Below are 18872 nucleotides of genomic sequence, written 5' to 3' on the forward strand. Positions count from 1 at the left end.
CCGCCTCCCGGGTTCACGCCATTCTCCTGCCTCAGCCTCCCGAGTAGTTGGGACTACAGGCGCCCACCACCGCGCCCGGCTAGTTTTTTGTATTTTTTAGTAGAGACGGGGTTTCACCGTGTTAGCCAGGATGGTCTCGATCTCCTGACCTCGTGATCCGCCCGTCTCGGCCTCCCAAAGTGCTGGGATTACAGGCTTGAGCCACCGCGCCCGGCCTATACTTCTTAAATAACTATCAAAAAGGCATTTTCTTCTCAAGCTACTACCATCACATTTCTGGACTGTCTCTAAACTGGTCTCCTTAGAGTGAAGAACAGACTGGAGGGTTCCAGGGGAATCTTTTCTAAAAGCCATCTCTGATCATGTCACTTCCTTACCTACCCTCAACTTAAAACCTTCATTTGTTTCTCAATGCTCTTACGAGAAGGACTTCACCTTCTCCAGCCTCAGTTGGCACCTACCCTCACTGCATTCCAGCTAACATGGCCTTCTTTCTCTTCCTTTAAGATGCCACATTCCCTTCTTCCACAAGGCCTGTGCACATCCTATTCCCTAACTCCCATCCATACCCTTCCACTCCCAAGTTCACACCCATGCTTCTTCAGCTCTCTTCTCTGAGCTCTGTCAACAGGTTAATTCCCCCATTATCTGCCCTCATGCTGCATGTCCCTCTCCTTTACAGCTGAGACTTAAACAGATGTTTCCTTCTCAAAGTGGAATGTATGCCCCATAAGGGTGGGAAATATGGCCATTTTTCCCCTCACCATTAAATCTCCATGCTCAACACAATGTCTTCCACGTAATTTACGCTCAATTAATATCTTAAATAACACAGTTATAATAGCAGACATACTCTTACATGTGTTTTCCATTCTGCTAGTGTTATAGATTCCTTGTTTTACCAGGGTAATCACAATACTAGAAAAAGAATTTTCTGAACTGACAACCATAGTATTACAGCATGAAAGTATATTGACTTCAAAAGTATCTTACTTCCAAATATGTCCAAAAGCAAAAAGTACCATCATAAATGGAGTATATTTATCTACTGTAAACTCCTTGTAACATGATATACATTCAAAAGTTCCATGTATAACCTGTAATTATACTTTAATATTCTTGTCAACTGCAGAAGTACCGATTGATTATTTACCACAATCAGTAGCCCTAACACTCTAGCATGTAAAACGCTCTATCTGCAAACTCTAAGTCATTTGTAAATAAGCATGTCACTGCAGAAGATGTGCTATTTACCAAGCCAAAGAAACAAATAAAAAGAACTAGAGACATAAGAGCAAACACATTCAAAAGCTAGCAGAAGGCAAGAAATAACTAAGATCAGAGCAGAACAGAAGAGATAGAGACACAAAAAAGCCTTCAAAAAATCAATGAATCCAGTAGTTGGTTTTTTGAAAAGATCAAAACATTGATAAACTGCGAGCAAGAATAATAAAGAAGAAAAGAGAGAGGAATCGAATTGACACAATAAAAAATGATAAAGGGGATATCACCACCAATCCCACAGAAATACAAACTACCATCAGAGAATACTATAAACACCTTTATGCAAATAAACTAGAAAATCTAGAAGAAATGGATAAAATCTTGGACACATACACCCTCCCAAGACTAAATCAGGAAGAAGTTGAATCTCTGAATAGACCAATAACAGGCTCTGAAATTGAGGCAATAATTAATAGCTTACCAACCAAAACAAGTCCAGGACCAGACGGACTCACAGCCGAATTCTACCAGAGGTACAAAGAGGAGCTGGTACCATTCCTTCTGAAACTATTCCAATCAATAGAAAAAGAGGGATTCCTCCCTACCTCATTTTATGAGGCCAGCATCATCCTGATACCAAAGCCTGGCAGACACACAACAAAAAAAGAGAATTTTAGACCAATATCCCTGATGAACATTGATGCAAAAATCCTCAATAAAATACTGGCAAACCGAATCCAGCAGCACATCAAAAAGCTTATCCACCATGATCGAGTTGGCTTCATCCCTGAGATGCAGAGCTGGTTCAACATATGCAAATCAATAAATGTAATCCAGCATACAAACAGAACCAAAGACAAAAACCACATGATTTTCTTAATAGATGCAGAAAAGGCCTTTGACAAAATTCAACAGCCCTTCATGCTAAAAACTCTCAATAAATTAGGTATTGATGGGACGTATCTCAAAATAATAAGAGCTACTTATGTCAAACCCACAGCCAATATCATACTGAATGAGCAAAAACTGGAAGCATTCCCTTTGAAAACCAGCACAAGACAGGGATGCCCTCTCTCACCACTCCTATTCAACATTGTGTTGGAAGTTCTGGCCAGGGCAATCAGGCAGGAGAAAGAAATAAAGGGTATTCAGTTAGGAAAAGAGGAAGTTAAATTGTATCTGTTTGCAGATGACATGATTGTATATCCAGAAAACCCCATCATCTCAACCCAAAATCTCCTTAAGCTGATAAGCAACTTCAGCAAAGTCTCAGAATACAAAATCAATGTGCAAAACTTACAAGCATTCTTATACACCAATAACAGACAGAGAGCCAAATCATGAGTGAACTCCCATTCACAATTGCTTCAAAGAGAATAAAATACCTAGGAATCCAACTTACAAGGGATGTGAAGGACCTCTTCAAGGAGAATTACAAACCACTGCTCAACGAAATAAAAGAGGACACAAACAAATGGAAGAACATTCCATGCTCATAGATAGGAAGAATCAATATCGTGAAAATGGCCATACTGCCCAAGGTAATTTATAGATTCAATGCCATCCCCATCAAGCTACCAATGACTTTCTTCACAGAATTGGAAAAAACTACTTTAAAGTTCATATGGAACCAAAAAAGAGCCCGCATTGCCAAGTCAATGCTAAGCCAAAAGAACAAAGCTGGAGGCATCACGCTACCTGACTTCAAACTATGCTACAAGGCTACAGTAACCAAAACAGCATGGTACTGGTACCAAAACAGAGATATAGACCAATGGAACAGAACAGAGCCCTCAGAAATAATACCACGCATCTACAACCATCTGATCTTTGACAAAACTGACAAATCAAGAAATGGGGAAAGGATTCCCTGTTTAATAAATGGTACTGGGAAAAGTGGCTAGCTATATGTAGAAAGCTGAAACTGGATCCCTTCCTTATACCTTACACAAAAATTAATTCAAGATAGATTAGAGACTTAAACGTTAGACCTAAAACCATAAAAACCCTAGAAGAAAACCTAGGCAATACCATTCAGGACACAAGCATGGGCAAGGACTTCATGACTAAAACACCAAAAGCAAAGGCAACAAAAGCCAAAATCGACAAATGGGATCTAATCAAACCAAAGAGCTTCTTCACAGCAAAAGAAACTACCATCAGAGTGAACAGGCAACCTACAGAATGGGAAAAAATTTTTACAATGCACCCATCTGACAAAGGGCTAATATCCAGAATCTACAAAGAACTCAAATAAATTTACAAGAAAAAATGAAACAACTCCATCAAAAAGTGGGCAAAGGATATGAACAGGCACTTCTCAAAAGAAGACATTTATGCAGCCAACAGACACATGAAAAAATGCTCATCATCACTGACCATCAGAGAAATGCACATCAAAACCACAATAAGATACCATCTCATACCAGTTAGAATGGCAATCATTAAAAAATCAGGAAACAACAGGTGCTGGAGAGGATGTGGAGAAATAGGAACACTTTTACACTGTTGGCAGGACTGTAAACCAGTTCCACCATTGTGGAAGACAGTGTGGCGATTCCTCAAGGATCTAGAACTAGAAATACCATTTGACCCAGCCATCCCATTACCGGGTATATACCCAAAGGATTATAAATCATGCTACTCTAAAGACACATGCACACGTATGTTTATTGCAGCACTATTCACAATAACAAAGACTTGGAACCAACCCAAATCTCCATCAATGATAGACTGGATTAAGAAAATGTGGCATGAGGCCGGGCGCGGTGGCTCACGCCTGTAATCCCAGCACTTTGGGAGGCCGAGGCGGGCGGATCACAAGGTCAGGAGATCGAGACCACGGTGAAACCCCGTCTCTACTAAAAATACAAAAAATTAGCCGGGCGCCGTTGTGGGCGCCTGTAGTCCCAGCTACTCGGGAGGCTGAGGCAGGAGAATGGCGTGAACCCGGGAGGCGGAGCTTGCAGTGAGCCGAGATCGCGCCACTGCACTCCAGCCTGGGCGACACAGCGAGACTCCGTCTCAAAAAAAAAAAAAAAAAAAGAAAATGTGGCATATATACACCATGGAATACTATGCAGCCATAAAAAAAGATTAGTTCATGTCCTTTGTAGGGACATGGATGCAGCTGGAAACCATCATTCTCAGCAAACTATCGCAAGGACAAAAAACCAAATACCGCATGTTCTCACTCATAGGTGGGAATTGAACAATGAGAACACTTGGACACAGGAAGGGGAACATCACACACAGGGGCCTGTTGTGGGGTGGGGGGAAGGGAAAGGGACAGCATTAGGAGAGATACCTAATGTAACTGACGAGTTAATGGATGCAGCACACCAACATAGCACACGTATACATAACAAACCTGCACCTTGTGCACATGTACCCTAGAACTAATAAAAAAAGAAAGAAAAAAACGCAACATTGTAGAAATAAACACATTGAATACCAAAAAAAAAAGAGAAGAAACAAATAAAAACCCCTAGCCAAAAAAGGCATACCATCCTGCACCCATTGAGTTTTGTTTGCATTTTCATATAGGTGGTACACTGTAATTATCTATCTCAAAGTTGATAAAACGTCAAAAAATGACCAAAGACATTGAAATCTTAGTAAAGAATAATTGTCAGGCCAGGCACGGTGGCTCATGCCTGTAATCTTAGCACTTTGGGAGGCCGAGGCTGGTGGATCACAACGTCAGGAGTTCGAGACCAGCCTGGCCAATATGGTAAAACCCCGTTTCTACTAAAAGTACAAAAAATTAGCTGCGTGTGGTGGCACGTGACTGTAGTCCCAGCTGCTCGGGAGGCTGAGGCAGGAGAATCGCTTGAACCCGGGAGGCGGAGGTTGCTGTGAGCCAAGATCGCACCACTGCACTCCAGCCTGGCAACAGAGTGAGATTCCATCTCAAAAAAAAATAAATGAAATTAAAGAAAGAAAAAGAATGTCACACCACTCACTTTCAACTTTCAATCATGCAAAAATTGTTAAGCATCTAAAAATGTTTATAAAGCTCTCAGCTAACTGCAGTTATAGTTTTTGCTTTTGGTTGTTTTAATTGTATGTGAAGAGACATATAGGGAAAAAGACTTAAGAGGATAATATGAAGAAAACATTCCACCTCTTTTTCTTTTCTGAGCATCAAGTTGAAGAACCATTAGCATGAGTGTAAAAGTCTACAGGAAGCCAGCTGCATAAAAGTCAACCCAACTTCTATAAATCCTCTAATATTCATGGTACTGCTTTTTTTTTTTTTTTTTTTTTTTTTTTTTTTTTTTTGAGACGGAGTCTCGCTGTGTCGCCCAGGCTGGAGTGCAGTGGCGCGATCTCGGCTCACTGCAAGCTCCGCCTCCCGGGTTCACGCCATTCTCCCGCCTCAGCCTCCGAGTAGCTGGGACTACAGGCGCCCGCCACCACGCCCGGCTAGTTTTTTGTATTTTTAGTAGAGACGGGGTTTCACCATGTTAGCCAGGATGGTCTCGATCTCCTGACCTCGTGATCCACCCGCCTCGGCCTCCCAAAGTGCTGGGATTACAGGCTTGAGCCACCGCGCCCGGCCCATGGTACTGCTTTTTAAACTGAACTAAATGGGAGGAAAAGAAGACCAAGCCAGGAAAGGTGAAGAAGCCCTATGTTCATATAATTAAGTTACACTCCCTTTCTTGAGACAGAATCTCACTCTGTCGTCCAGGCCGGAGTGCAATGGCGCGATCTCAGTTCACCGCAACCTCCGCCTCCGGGGTTCAAGCTATTTTCATGTCTCAGCGTCCCAAGTAGCTGGGATTACAGGTGCCGACCACCACACCCGGCTAACTTTTGTATTTTTAGTAGAGGCAGGGTTTTACCATGTTGGTCTCGAACTCCTGACCTCAGGTGATCCACTGGCCTTGGCCTCCCAAAGTGCTGGGATTACACGCGTGAGCCACCGTGCCTGGCCTGGTACACTCCCTTTCTAAGATAAATGATGTTACTTAAGGTTTAACAAGGAATTGTTCATGGCTATAAAAAAGATTTCTCTATGGTTCCTCCCTGTCGACTAAAATACTGAACTTTGAAAAAGGGTATCCTTTATATTTTTATTCTCTATTTCCTATTTCTTCAGCCCCTACTCCTCCAAGAGTATATAACAGAGTTCAAGTTAAAGAGAAACTGATCAATTCTGCCTGCTAGAGACCCTGGCAATTGACATCTCCTTGAAACAATCTTTTTGGATTACAGATTGTTTTGATTGTAACAAAGAACAAAATATTTAAGCTTAACTTTTCACACATTTCTAATAGGCCTTTATTTTTCTCATAATTGTATATAATAATTACAACCACAGTACATCAGATTAGGAAGGAGGCTAAACCCTGTTCTCTAAACTAAGCTCTGTAAGTGTCATCCACTCTCAGCAAAAAAGTATCCATACTCAAAGGCTGGGGGTGGCCCCCACCTTGCTACCAAAGCTCAGAAAACAGCTCTGACAGTTGAGTCACAACTCTGCTACACATTTAATCTAAGACTTTTCTGTGCCTGTCATAATCCTGTCTTCCCTTGTACATTGTATACTAAATGCCTTCCAGGAATCTTTCTCTGATCCAATACAGTGCCTTTCAAATTTTCATATCCCAGGCTCCCCTGCCACCCCCACCACATACACATACACATACAATTCTGCTTATTCCTACAGAGTCCCCACACCAAGATATTCTGACACAGCAAGTAGGAGGCTATCCCACCTCCTTAACCCCTCCCTGAAAGTCCCTGCTCTCCTAAGAAATCACTTCTCCCACTGGTGTCCACAACTCTTAACTAGTTCTCCCTTCCATTATAGGTACAGTAATTTTAACTGGATTTTAACAAAACTTTTATTCCTATTTTCCTAGCTTGCATTTACATGTTCTAGCTTTTAACTTAAAAATAAATGAAATCTGATATAATTCGTCTATTTTACATCAACTTTGTATCTTTTGTCTTATTTTAAATTTTTTTATTTCATTTACGTTTATTCCTTTACTTGGGGTTTGTCTTTATAACGCTTAACAAGCAGAGTGAAGCCAAAAGGAAAAAGGCCTTCTCCATCTCTTCCTTCAGCTCCTCTGCTTCTCAACCCCCAACTTACTGAAGAATTCTACCCTTAGGAAATTCAGGTCATTTTCTAGGCCTAATGCCTCAGAGTACACATGTGATTTACGTGACAAATGTTGCTTGCTAGCATCTCACTCCGCTTTTTTTTTTTTTTTTTTTTTTTTTTTTTTTTGAGACAGAGTGTTGCTCAGGCTAGGGGAGAGTGGCACCATCTCGGCTCACTACAACCTCCATTTCCCAGGTTCAAGCAATTCTCTTGCCTCAGCCTCCCTAGTAGTTGGGATTATAGGCTCACTTGAAACTTTTATAAAGAAGTCTTTGTTTTTAAACCTATGAGTTACAGTTACAGCCATTGGATTTTGGATTGATCAGAATGCCTTCAGCCAGGAGACAATAGTAACTGGGAGGTCACATTAATATAGTAGCTGGAACAAATAAAAAGTAAAAGTTTTGAAGCTTATACAACTTGAGAGCCCACCTTCAAGGAAATCAACATTTCAAACAAGACTCCAGCCTTGGAAGAAGTCTGTGCTAGGAAGAGTCCCTGAAGCTGAAGCAGAGGCCAGGTGGCTCTCTACTGTCTGAGGAGTCTCTTGGGAAAAAAGAGAGAGGTTCTGCGGACTGCCTTTTCCACCTGGCATCTAATGTACTTATTTCCATATCACTGCTCTTCCCTTCCTGGAGGGATCACAAAAGGAGCTCTTGGCTTGGAACATCTCTTGGTTTTTTTTACCAACTCTGTGAAATCAAGGAGAAACTGGACAAAGTATGATTTTCCCCAAATTAATTTTGTTCTTTTTTTTAAGGTGTCACTCAGTCACCCACCAAGCTACCTAGGAAGTCAGAACCTATGGAGTCAGGGAAGTTCTTCTCACCTCCAAATCATGGATCTCATTACCTCTGGAAAGTCCTTAGGTTAAGGGAAATGGCTAAGGTATGGCTTTGCCTGCTGCCTTCTTTTTTTCTTCTTGTGCCTGTTCCCCATAGGAAAGGAAGTGGTATTAAATGAGTTAGAGGGGCTGAAGAACAAGTAGCATATTTCTCCCACTTGTTGGGTTCTTAAGATGAATTCTGCTCAGCTAAAGAGATACCTAGAATCAAAGCCTAGTTCCAATACTTATCAAGTAGCCTTAGGCAAGAACAACACAATCTCTGTGACCTGCAGGTTCTTTAAAATGGGGATGAGAACGCCTAATGGCAAGATAGTTATGTGGCTTAAGTGAGATAATCTGTTAAATGCACCTAGCACAGTTCCTGGTACATGTAGTCACTCGTGGTAAACCATTTAGTGGCCATAAATTCCTTTGCAACAATGACACTGCCACTCCAGTCCCCCAATCTAGAGTTGGAGTCTATGTCTCTGTCCTGTGAATCTGGGCTGGCCTTGCCAACTGCTGACAAAGAGAATACAACAGAAGAGAGGCTCTGAGGGTTCTAGAGCCTAGGTAGGACTTTAAAAACACTCTTTTGGAAAATTGCCCTGAGACCATCATGTCAAGAACCTGTCTAGTCTACCAGAGGATGAAGGCCACAGTGAGAAAACTGAGGTTGCCCAGCTGACAGCCAACACTCAATATCAACTACCAGCCATACTGGCAAGCCAACTTGGATCCTTCAGCCCAGCTAACCCTCTAGCTGAAGGCACCCACTTGAGTGAACCTGTAACCAACACAGTAACTACCCAGCCAACCCACAGAATCACAGGAAATAATAAATCACTGTTTCAAGCTACTAGGGTCTAGGAATGGTTTATCTGGCAACAGATTAAAAGACCACTCAATAAAGAATAGTTCTTGGTATTACCAGCCTTTACCAGCCTTTTTTTTTTTTTTTTTTTGAGACAGTGTCTCGTTCTGTCACCTAGGCTGGAGTGCAGTGGAGCAATCTTGGCTCACTGCAACTCAACTGCTGCCTCCTCAGTTCAAGTAATTCTCCTGCCTGTGCCTCCCAAGTAGCTGGAACCACAGGCCTCCACCTCCCAAGTAGCTGCAACTACAGGCATGCACCACCATGCCCGGCTAATTTTTGTATTTTTTGGTGGAGATGGTGTTTTGCCATGTTGGCCACACTGGTCTTGAACTCCTGACCTCAAATGCTCCACCCACCTCGGCCTCCCAAAGTGCTGGAATTAGAGGCTTGGCCTCTTTTTTTTTTTTTTTTTTAATAGCGATGGGATCTCGCTATGTTGTCCAGGCTGGTCTCAAACTACTGAACTCAAGTGATCCTCCTGCCTCAGACTCCCAAAGTGCTAGGATTAGAGGTGTGAGTCATTGCATCTGGCCTCTTTTTCTTTTCTTTTTTTTTTAATAGAGAGGGGGTCTCACTATGTTGTCCAGGCTGGTCTCAAACTACTGAACTCAAGTGATCCTCCTGCCTCAGCCTCCCAAAGTGCTGGGATTGCAGGTCTGAGCCACCATGGCCGGCCTACCAGGCCTTTCTTAACCAAGAAATGTTACATCTATTTAATATTTCTCCAACGATGCCAAGTCATACAGAAATATTATATTTTGTATTTGAAGGAATGTGATCATTTCCTTCTTGATTTAACCCTTGGCCTAAGGGCCCTGCAGCTTGTTTATACCTATGATCTGACTGGATAATCTGGTGGCCAAAATGAGAAGACAACCAAGGAGTTTCTAAATTCTCTAGGTGGCTTTTTATATGATTACCTAAGGTCCACTCTACCCGAGGGCTAGTCTGAAGGTAGTGAGTTGTCTCCATCGATTGTTCACAGTTACAAATGGAACTCCTTGATCTACTCTACTCCTTGATGTGCCTTCATCACACCACACACTTCAGGTAGCCTCAACCTCATGTTTAAATTCAGGTGTAGTAAGTCACATAAAAAAACCTAAGCTTGGCCCACAGACTTGATAATGAAGAACTGTTTTAGGGCAACGTTCCCAAGGCAAGAATTTGGTGAATGTGGTCATGGAAGTTCAGATCCAGACAACTCATGGGAAGTGAACTCTTCCTGGCTTTATGAAACAGGGTCAAGCTGACCCAACTGGTAGACCTCCAAGCCCTGGTGCCATTCTCACACTGTATAACCTATTAACAAGTTTAATCTTGAAGATGCTATCAAGACTTCTTAGCATGGTGGCTTTGATCTTTTCTAACTTATGGGATTGATAGATGTGAACAAGTACCATCCTTGTTGTGTGGACCAAGTATAGGGTGGTGTTTTTGGGGTGGTTTTTTTTTTTTGTTTTTTGGTTTTTTTGGAAAATATTTTGCCCAGCCATTGTTATAATTCCATTAAGTTAATGCCATCTAAAACATCCTCATTTCTGATTTCAAAAGTTACAGACCTAGTATTCTATAGGTTTTACTCATAGCAATTCTGCTAAAATTGTATATGCTATACTACTTTGTGGAAAAATTATCCAGAAACAAGATCACATAGATGCTTTTCTTTGCCCATGTGTCCCTTTAGGTCTTCTTAAAGCTATTTCTGGATTAAACCCATGAGCCTACACCTCACCCTATTGACCTTTCACTGAACAGTGCCATGGCATGATACCCCTGGCTAGCACTGGGCAACATGATATGAGGTGGCATCGTAAGGCAAAGTTACTAGGTTCTACTGTAAGATACTGGGAAGGTTGTTCAGGATGCTGGCCATTGCAAATGTAGTGTTTTCTTAGTGAAAACCCAAAGTAGAAATTTTTTCTCACCTCCTGGAATCAGGAATAGGTGGGCTTCTCTGATTTGGTTTCTCTTCTGGACACCCTGAAGCTTGTTATAGATCATTTGCCTCTTCTCTTTGCTGCTGGAAAGCTTATAGCCAGAACTTTTAGTAAGGAAAGAATAGGACTTCGAAATACACTAACCAGCCTCACTTACACTTCCATCTTCTTTTCCTTCTTTATACTAAATATACTTTATCTTGTCATATCATATGCATCTTTGTAAAAAATTCCAAATCCTGTTTGAAACAAAGGGGAATATAAATAAAACTAAAGATACTATAGTCAATGTGCAAGCCTAATCCCCCTATCAGACAGTGACCTCTTGTAGGTAAGGAGGATGCATTGCCCCACCTTGAAATCCCCAAAACATCCACCGCTGTGCTTTCACTGCTGAGTGAATATCTGAGGAATTAAAGAGCAGACTATGTAAATGTCGATAACACTATGTTATCTGAATTATAAAATAAGCAGTATACTAATGAATTGGTCTTTTACCCTCAAAAATTCACACAGGTTTGAAAACATGTACAGTATTTACAAGAGTGTTTATCAAAACATTATTAGAAGTAACTTCAAGGTCCACCAACAGAACTATGGTTATATGTATACTATCACATTATTAACATTTAAATGAAAAAGGTGATAAAAGAAGCAAGCTGCAAAATAATAAATTTTTGGCCGGGCACGGTGGCTCAAGCCTGTAATCCCAGCACTTTGGGAGGCCAAGACGGGCGGATCACGAGGTCAGGAGATCGAGACCATCCTGGCTAACATGGTGAAACCCCGTCTCTACTAAAAAATACAAAAAACTAGCCGGGCGAGGTGGCAGGCGCCTGTAGTCCCAGCTACTCGGGAGGCTGAGGCAGGAGAATGGCGTGAACCCGGGAGGCGGAGCTTGCAGTGAGCTGAGATCCAGCCACTGCACTCCAGCCTGGGCTACAGAGCAAGACTCCGTCTCAAAAAATAATAATAATAATAATAATAAATTTTTCATAACTAAATAACTCTGGGCACATTTTGCCATTTGTAGAGAAAACATCTGGAGGGCCTCATCCCCAAAACTGATAACTAGGTGTGTTTAGGAGTGAAACTAGCCAGGGTGGGAGCTGGAGGAGGAAGCAGAGGTGAATTTGCATTCTCTTAAATACTGTTTATAATTTTTTTGTAATAAGCTAGTTTTACTTTTGCAATTAAAAAAAACACTAAACATTTAGAGGCTTGTGGCCATAAAGTGTTCTCAAATCTTCAAAATGCTAAATGTCTTAAGGGTTTGGTTCTTTCTTCTGGCTCCAGGTGATCAAGCCTTCCTCTTGGCCTCACCCTTTCAGCCTTATGTTGCCCTGGATTCCTCCACTTTTCCATAGGGCATGTAAGAAACTGATCTGTTTGGGAGCACTCACACAGGTTTAAAAAACATGAAAAGGGAAGGAAACCTCATTCTAAACACAGCTGTAGTCTTTATAAGTCCTTACACGTAACAAATTATAAAGCATTTAATTAAATTCCTAACTGTCTCAGTATTTTCACATGTAATGGAGCAAAACATGTTAACTGAGCAAGACTAGTTTTAAGACTCATGTCCCAGGTTAGGCGCAGTGGCTCAGGCCTGTAATCCCAGCACTTTGGGATGCCAAGGCAGGAGAATCACTTAAGCCCAGGAGTTCAAGACCAGCCTGGGGCAACATAAGACCCTATCTCTCTTTTTTACTTAAAAAAAAAAAAAAGAAGAAGAAGAATCTTGTCCCTAAAGTAACACTTTATAAAGAGAACTTTTAAACTTTTAAAATTTTTCACCAAATGAAAATTCCTTCTTCCTCCCATTCCACTAAATACAGATCTACCAAATAGAGAGAAGTTTAATTTTCAAAGATTTTTAAGCCTATTTGGAGAAAATTAATTAAAATTAATTTGACCTAGAAAGTTTCTTCAGGTCCCAAAATCTTAAAATTAAATTAATAAATGCATAAACTCATCAATGTGCAGTTTTTTCTACAGTTTGCCATGGCAGAATTCAATGAATAGTAACACAACACAAGCCAGGACCCAGAACTGAGCTCCATGGAGTCAGGTGGACACCACAAGGCAGCTGGTGGGGGACTGGGAGATAAATACCAGACAGCTAAGGAAGGGTGAAGTCAAACACTGAAAACATCAACTAAGGTAAGAAAATCTGATAAGGCAGGGTCAGGTCAAGGGGAGGCTCCAACTAGGTTAGAGTATCAATGATAAGAGCAAGCAGTCACTAAGCGACGTGCTGGGGTGAACTCTGATACCTGTGTACTTTTGTTTTGTTTGTTTTGTTTTAGACAGAGTCCCACTCTGTTGCCCAGGCTGGAGTGCAGTGGGACAACCTCGGCTCACTACAACCTCTGCCCCCGGGTTCAAGCGATTCTCTGGCCTCAGCCTCCCGAATAGCTGGGACTACAGGCGCATGCCACCATGTCTGGCTAATTTTTGTATTTTGTTTCAGTACAGATGGGGTTTCACCATGTGGGGTGGGCCAGGCTGGTCTCAAACTCTTCACCTCAGGTGATCTGCCCACCTCCATGCTGGGATTATAGGCATGAGCCACCGCGCCAGCCACCTGTGTACTTTTCCTCCAGGCTTTTACTTGCAGCTAGGAGTGTTCGGTGTTGTAGCCAGATGTTGACAGCCATGAAAAGGAAATCAAAAGCCTACAGATAGACTCCGCCCTTGATTAACTCCAGGGCAAATACTGGAATTAACTCACAATTGCTGGTTGCCTCATGAATTTCTCCAAGAAACTGTTTAGGTGACCCCCAAAGGCTATGAACAATGATCGGAATTTGATCACAGATCTATACTTCTAAGGAAGTCCTGACAGTCTAGCCCTTTTGTAAAATTTAATAAGAATACTTTTCAGGCTGAGCATGGTGGCTCACGCCTGTAATCCCAACACTTTGGGAGACTGAGTTGGGCAGATCACTTGAGGCCAGGAGTTGAGACCAGCCTGGCCAACATGGTGAAACCCCATCTCTACCAAAAATACAAAAATTAGCCGGGGGTGGTGGCGGGTAATCCCAGCTACTTGGGAGGCTGAGGCAGGAGAATCACTTGAAGCCAGGAAGTGGAAGTTGCAGTGAGCCAAGACCACACCACTGCACTCCATCCTGGGCGACAAAGCAAGACCCTGTCTCAAAAAGAAAAAAAGAATACTTTTCAAATTCTCTGTGAGGCAAGCAGCCAACTTCCTAACAAGTTTGATCAGCAAATGGTGTTTCAAAACACATTCCAGCCGCTGCTTCTGCTCAAACTTCTCAAAGCTGTAAGGGGAGGTGTGAGCCTCCTACTCACCCTCCCTGCACTATGAGTCCCTCCGCTCCCTATCTGGCCATGAAAGTGGACATGACCTAAATTCATCAGCCAATTTGTTCTGGGTCCATTTGTCTCCTCATTAAGCCTACAGAGGAAAATCTTACTGCTCTAAAGAAATCTGCTTACAAATCCAAGTTCACTCCTTGCACATTTCCTCTTCCTTAAAGCCAATCGTTTTGCTTTGAAGTGAGTAGAACTGGTGGAAAGTCCCTCTTCTGCATCTGTTCCATCATTTCATCTATGTGAGTTCTGTACCTGTCAGACACAAGATGAGTCTCCACACTCCTTTCTGTCCCACCAACAGGGGTCCAGGTAGTGCTCAATCAATTCTGTATTCCCCACACCTCCCCCAGTATCTCCAATCCCCCCACCCAGCTGCTCCACTGCAACCTGTTTTTCTATCCATTGGATAAGTGGTTTCCAAATAGTGGACTGTGATCCACTAACACATTATGAGTTTTTAAGAACACAGACTAGAAACAGAAATGGAATAAAAATAGAAACTAGTTTCACATACACATATACTTGCTATGTCCTGGGTCTCAGTGTAAAAATGCATTTTGAACTGTTGTAGTCTGAAAATGTTTGAAACACTGCTTTAGACAAGCCTTTGTCCACCTAGTCAAACTCCACCCATGATATTGGTCCCACTGTCTGGGACTCCCTTCCTCCAGTGCTGGCTCAAGCTCTGAACAGCTTTCCACGTGTCTTCTTCATTGGCTGTTTTCAAAAGCTTTGGCCTTTTACACTGGTTCAGAAGCTCCTTCTTATATATCTACAGGATTGCCTTCTCCTTGAACAGACCAATGTTCTGAACAAAGAAACACCTTTCGCTATTCCTGCCTTATCCTGCCTGATCAGGTTTGGGATCTGCTTGCAGCACATCCAACTGTCTCACCAGGAATAACAAGCCTCAGAGCAGTAGGCCTCCACTTCTTTGTGTGCAACCTTTCATCCTCAACAAGAAAAAGACCACCAAAGTCACTCTGGAAATACCTAGACTCTCTTACAAAATTAGCCTTACTTTCCTGATGTAATGTATTCTCTGGTGTAATCCATCCAGCGCCTGATACCAACGCCAGGTGAATACAGCTCATTCCTAATGTTCAGTTAAAGTCTGTTTCCTATCCTTGAGAACAGATGGTGACTCCACCTCCATACTGCTATCTTCTTCTCCTCACAAGGCAAATGGAAGAAGAAAAAGCACAACAAGGTGACTACACTAGTTTGGTGGTATCCTTTCCTCTCTCAAGGACAAGGGCACAAGCTGTCCAGCACAACTCCACCCCCAGTCTGGCCCTCCCTTGTCCAAATGCCCACAATTCTCACCCAGACAATTAATTCATTATCTTCCTCAACAGAAAAGCTGGCTTTTCATATCTTAGTGTAGACTGTTCAGTTCACTCTTCCTAGCCAAACTGAGTATCCCAGTTTGAAATATTGAAGCCTAAATGAATCCTTAATCTGTAGGATGTGGGACTAATTTGGAAAGAAGGATGAGGAGAGACACTGAGGTCTAAAGAGTTTCTTACAAACTAAACTGCCCGTTTTCCTCTAATACATGTAAGGCCAGCTTTGAGAGAGGAACATGAACGCTGGGCCTCCTTTAGAGCACCAAGGAGGAGAGTGAACAGGTCTGAAAACTGTTAAGACAGATGTGCTTGACTCTGAGGCGCCAGAAACCTCTCAAAGAGAAAGAGGGAAAGGGCCCATCAAACCTCAGGTACATTCCCAAACCTGCCTAGAAGCTGCGCCACTTCCCTTTTGAAACCCAGTCCCCTTCCCATTTCTCAATTGGGAATCTAGGGATCCTTTACTTCCTACTAGTTATCTGGTTACAGGGAGGACTCTCCAACACCTACAAAGCCACTACTTCTTTCTCCCCACTCTTTTGCAGGGAACGCTCTTAATCAGTCTAACATTCAGATTTCTGATAGCTCCCTGCTCCCAAGACTTCTCTTGGCAATCAAATGAATTTACCCAGTGGAGATTTCAGAAAATCAAGGAAAAGACAGGCCAACTCTTGCATCTGTATTCCAGGACCTATTCAGAAGACTCCAGTGAAGACCTAGCTTCTCTGGGGTTTGCATTAGTCTCAGCACCTTGAGCATGCCATTCCTAGTCACCTCCAAGTATATAGCATTAGTAGCAAAGGCCCATTATTCTTTCCACCAGGGTAAAGGCGGCTTAGAGTGGAATGAATAGAAATGGAAATCTAATACTGTAAATAAATAATGACCGACTGGGCAGCTGGGTCAGAGGCAACCAGCCTAAACAGATAAAAATCGTCTCAAGGATGAGGACAGTAAAGATTCAAACTCCAGAGGGAGGCAATGGGGCAAAAGGAGTTGCAGGTGTAGGAAAAAAAAGAAGCACCCTCAAAATATTCGCTGGGTCATCGTATGGCACAGGAGGGGCGTGGCAAATAAACTGAAATCCATAGTTCTTCACCCATTCTTTCATATTTTCTAACACGGCGGGAATACACTTTCCTAATTTCGTTTCACCCATACAATTTAAGGAAAAGATAAGCAAGGATAAAAATTCCTTATATATAACACACTTAAAAGGGAGCTGGGATTCTCTAAATTACCTTAATCTGCTACACAAAGCTGAAGCTACATTGCAATCCACACCATGTGCTGGCACAGGAGTAACTCACTGAAAACACCACAATGCAAGGTCCATTTTTCTCAACTCCATTTATGACTGCGTAAACATTTTATTAAAATGATAGCTTTTTTCCTATTTCACACCTCAATTCCTAACGTCCACACAAACTCTTTCATTTCTCCAAACTGGTATTTGGATTAAACGTTATCCAAGATCAGTCTTTAAAGTAAATTTCATCATTTCATATAAAAGTGTGCACCACATTAACACTCAAATGTGTGTACAATTAAAAATATACAGACCAGCAACAGTGACTCTTAAATGAACTTAAACCCAAAGTGTTTTCACAGATGTTTTCCTGCCGTCTTGGAGGAGCAGGAAATTGCTGGCATTACGAATCCCATTTCATGGCTGGGTAAACCGAGGCACTTAGTTTAATAAACTTACCAGGGGTTACAGTGGTAGAGATGGAAATAGAAACGAATTTCTCCCTCTGACTCTCCGCCTGGTCCCTTCCCACTAGACTTTTCAGCACTCGGTGGCTAAAAATGGGACCCACTTGAGAACTGCAAGGGTAAATAAGAGCTACTTGTTTCAGAGGGTGGCGGCGGGGGAGGGGACTTACCCACTTGATGCGCCTGATTGTGTGTGGGCTCTAACAAGAGAGCTCTCCCTGGATGCCCAAAGGTCTGCACCCACCCGCTTTAAGCTCAGACCCGAGAGGCACCGCCAGGCAGGCAGGGCAGCCAGAATCGTGCAGCCCGAGAAACGAGAGAGGAACGCGGGGCGCCCGGGCGGCGCGGGGGCCGCGGGCCCCGGGACACCATCTGCTCCCGGAGCGACGCCGTGGCCCGCCGAGCGGGGACGATGCTGCGTCTGCCGCACACACCTGCCGGAGCCCGCCCGGGAACCCCCGGCCGCCTCCCGCGCGCCGGACGCCCACCCAGCCTCCAGGCGCAGGAGCCCTCGGCCGCGCTAGGCCAGGGGCGGGAAGGCGCGGCGCCCCTCTCCGCGGGCTGCGCTCGGCGGCCGCCGCGGGGGAGCCGCGGGGCGAGGCAAGCCCGCCTTCCTCCCCAACCCCCCTCCAAACGGCGTCACCTGTGCCGTGTCCCGGGGCGAGTCGCGCGCGGGCGGCGGCTGCGCCGAGCCGGGAGAGGGCGGCGGGTATCTACAGGCTTCTGGTCATCCGGGCCGGCCCGAGGGCTGGCGCTGGCCAGTGCCGCCCCGTGAGATGCTCGCGGGAGCCAGGGAAGCCGCGGGTTCCGGGCCGCTTGGAGGTGCAGTCGCGGAGGCTCCAGCTACCGCCGCGGCCGTCGCGCCCGCCCGGACTGCGGGCTCGGGTTACCGCAGAGCGGCTCCTTAAAGGGGCCGCGGCCGCTCGGGCTCCGGCTCCGGCTCCGGCTCCGGGTGGCTCCAACCCTGGCCAAAGTGGGCGGGGCCCCGAGGCCGGCCGCGGGGCAGACCTTCTTGTGCTGGAACTTGGGTCCGGGAAAGAGCCCAAAAACCCTAACACCCGAAGTCGCAGCGTAGAGATCCTGGAAGCTCACACCTTGCCAAGGGCAGAGGGTGCAGTTCCCGGGTTTTCCAAAGCAAGTCATAAAACTTGCCAGTGGGGGAACTGTGAGAGCCCGCCCCCTCAGCGGTCAGTACCTGGGCTAGCCACGTAACAAAAAATCTTCTTAGATTATGAATTTACATTCTGCCTTAAATGCTGGAATACTGGGGACTTCATGGTAAGATCATCAGAAAAGAGATGAAAAGGCAACTGCTGGTTTTTCTTGCCGCGTCTGACACGGCCACACACGAGTCCCGCCAGTTCTTCTTTGGGGCTGCAGGTGCATACCAAACTGGGTAGGGGGCGTGTGTAGAAGAAGTGTGTTCTCTCGAGCACCACCTCCGGAATTCCTGAAAAACACCCTCATGGGTGCACCA

At 43.9% G+C, this 18872-nt stretch overlaps 2 protein-coding genes across 9 annotated transcripts in view; one reads left to right on the forward strand and one right to left on the reverse strand.

Annotated features, from left to right (window-relative positions):
* Positions 1 to 18784, reverse strand: part of TLCD4 (TLC domain containing 4) — a 94911-nt gene extending 76127 nt beyond the window's left edge. For 3 of the 7 annotated variants that reach the window (XM_074001101.1, XM_074001105.1, XM_005542644.5), the window contains exon 1: positions 18039 to 18272. The gene's annotated coding sequence lies outside the window, so the exon portion shown is untranslated. Of the gene's footprint in view, positions 1 to 10976; positions 11080 to 17387; positions 17507 to 17565; positions 18273 to 18590 lie in introns of those variants that run through there. The other 4 variants (XM_074001099.1, XM_065518525.2, XM_074001095.1 and 1 more) reach the window with 4 other exon arrangements.
* The window catches only part of ALG14 (ALG14 UDP-N-acetylglucosaminyltransferase subunit), a 307938-nt gene that overhangs the window by 102413 nt on the left and 186653 nt on the right, over positions 1 to 18872 (forward strand). The window lies entirely within an intron of this gene.

Source organism: Macaca fascicularis, chromosome 1 (genome assembly GCF_037993035.2).
Source record: "Macaca fascicularis isolate 582-1 chromosome 1, T2T-MFA8v1.1".
Lineage (NCBI taxonomy): Eukaryota > Metazoa > Chordata > Mammalia > Primates > Cercopithecidae > Macaca > Macaca fascicularis.